Raw genomic sequence first — 2,749 nt, 5'->3', positions numbered from 1 at the left:
TGGTTTTGATAGCCCACTTTCTAACTTGAACCAATACCAGCAATTCCTCGTCTGAAGGAAGAAAAGATAACTCTATATTTAAATAAAAGTGTGAGGATTGGGGAAAACCTGCTCTACTGTGTCATTTTCATGATCAATATTACACAATTTGAATGTTACGTGAAGAAATTCTACAAAGTTACTTGAAATATTAATGCAGACTTTTGTCTACCTTTGTAGTCACACTTTCATAATTGTTTATAGTGTATTATATACAAATTTATTAAATAGAATCTATTTTTATATTAAGTTTAGCTTGCAGTGCAGTGTTTATTTAAAATGACACTACTGTAACTTGTGGTAATCTTTTTAAATGGTTATGAAAATTCCTTCAGAGCTCAATGAGAGGTGTGTTAGAATTTGTTTGAACTAAGTATTTTAATTGACTCTTCCATTTTGAAGGACTGCCTGTAATCCTCTGTGTGCGCCCCCATAATAAAAGCAAAACTACTTGCATTTTTTTCATTTAATTAGTGTAACAAATCACATTTCAACTATTCTTCCCTTTGGTACAGCAAAAAATAGCTTGTACGGGGCAGAAGAAAGGTATGCATTACAATAACCATGTTTTGCAGGTGTTCCTTAAATAGCATAGGTTATCAATGTAAGCTGAAGATGTAGTAATGTTCCTCCTGATGCTTAGTAAGCTTGTATTTTAAAGGCCTGCTCATGTTTAGAAGAGAATTATGAAATGTGTCTTTTTTCCTAGACTTCTTGCTTTCCTTGGGATGGCATTTCATTTCTAGTGATCCTGTGAGGAGAAGAGGCATTTTGCTGCTTGCTTACACAGGGTGTAAATAAATCATACTTGCTGCAATTAATAGTATGGTTATGGGCCAGCAATTCACTTCAACAGTAATACAGAAATGTAAAGAAAAAGGTTTTGCTTGCTATTATTCTGTGGTATTTGAAAGAAGAAAAAAGACTGAATATTCTCTCAGATTATGAGATTATTTAACATATGTAACAACATTTAACTGCTGTGAGGATGCTCATTTGGTCTTTCAGAGTTGAACAGCACAGTATAGTCTGAGAATCTTTTCAGTTTTTTAAGAGGAAAATGGTAAAAGTTTCAACAGAAATATGAAGAAAAATATGTTTAACTTCCTCTACAAAAATGTCGTGCCTCTTTACATTTCAGGCCAACTGAAATGCCGCACGGCAGAATGCGTTACAGCTTTTGGTACACAGGACTGGTTTGTGACTCAAGACTCTCTCAGGCAATCTAATGAGACTTCTGAATTTCTTGGTGGCCTTTAATGTTGCCCATAAATCCAACCCCACTTCCTCTTTAGTGAAGGTGGGGTTTGTCATCGTCAGTGGGAGCAAACTGAGGCCACGAGAGACCGCTTGTGCCTAAACAAACATGGGCAGTGGTTAAGTTCAAGGGCCGAATTCCGAGCTCTTAGCTGAGGAAATAGTTGTGGCCTTGTCTGCAGGGGAAAGTTTTTACTAGCTGTCCTCTAAGCCCATGGAGGCCTTTTTTTTAGTGATGAGTGGCTTTTTTTGGTTAGCTTAAACATGTTCCCAAATTGCACAAGGTAAAACAGAAGCACATTTATTCCTGTGTGAGAGGTACTTGTACAAGTGTTTAAACCAATACATCATATTAATTCCTTGGGCTAGTTCAGAAACCTTCCCCAGATGAAGAAAGCCTGCATCTGTAAAAGTAAACATGCAGCTGCTCTGTAGGACATCCCGGACCATTCAGACAGAGCAGCTGAGGACCAATTGCCTCATTGGTGTGGACCAAACATACTTTTCCAAGTAATCCTTCATCTGAGGTCGGTTTGAGAGCTTCTCTGTAGTTGTTCCCCAAAATGCCGTGGTCAGTGCCAATGTGCAAACTGCTTTTAAAATTCTCCTAAAATACAACTTTTTACAGTACACTTAATTTTATTTCTGTCACCTTGTTCAATGTTGCTTGTATGCATAACTCTTACTGGCATTTCTCTGTAGCTTTAAAAAAATTTCCTGTGTTTAAAAGCTCAGTGGCTTCAGTGCAGAATGAAGTACTTAATTATGCTAGTTCTGCTAACGCTTTGAACAGCTGGTGATTTTTGCATATTTAATTTAGACGCTGGGGTCCCACACTGATGAGAAAGGATCTTCCACATTACTGACTGCTCTGGAGAAAGCCGAGGGTGCAGCAGATCCCAGCTACAGTGAGGAAGCCAGGGGAGTTTTCTTCAGCAGGCTCCATGGCCTGACGTGAGAAAAGATTCTCTTGTGGGTGTCCTTCCTCTCTTACTGAGCAGGAAAATTTTACAAAGATTGGGCCAAAGAGGGGAGGGGAGGGGAAATCTTTCCAATCCCAGCTAATAAGGGGAAGACTATTTAAATGTGGACATTAGGTGCCCAATTAGATTTGCTTCCTGTTTTACTCATATCCCATCATGGTGCTGGGCAACTTCAGTGACCAAAATTGCAATGCATGTGAGAATGTAGGTGTAGGTAGAGATTCAGTTAAAATCCTTGCTCACTTCATGTTTATTGTGTGTCTTGTTGCACTGACAACTCCAGAGAGCTCCAGAGCTGCAGAGGGGATTTTCAGTTTTCCTTAATGAGAATCAACTGCAGAGGCCTGGAGGGAAGATCCATACCCAAACAGCAGCAATCATTCCCTGGTGAGTAAAGTTTGAGGAACAAGGAGATATTTAGCCCAAGAATCAACAATTAGTCAAAAGCATCCCTCAGCCTTCCTTCTAAC

Source organism: Phaethon lepturus, unplaced genomic scaffold (genome assembly GCF_000687285.1).
Source record: "Phaethon lepturus isolate BGI_N335 unplaced genomic scaffold, ASM68728v1 scaffold54404, whole genome shotgun sequence".
In the NCBI taxonomy this organism is placed as follows: domain Eukaryota; kingdom Metazoa; phylum Chordata; class Aves; order Phaethontiformes; family Phaethontidae; genus Phaethon; species Phaethon lepturus.
The sequence above is the reverse complement of the archived record's forward strand: the minus strand, read 5'-3'. Positions refer to the sequence as shown.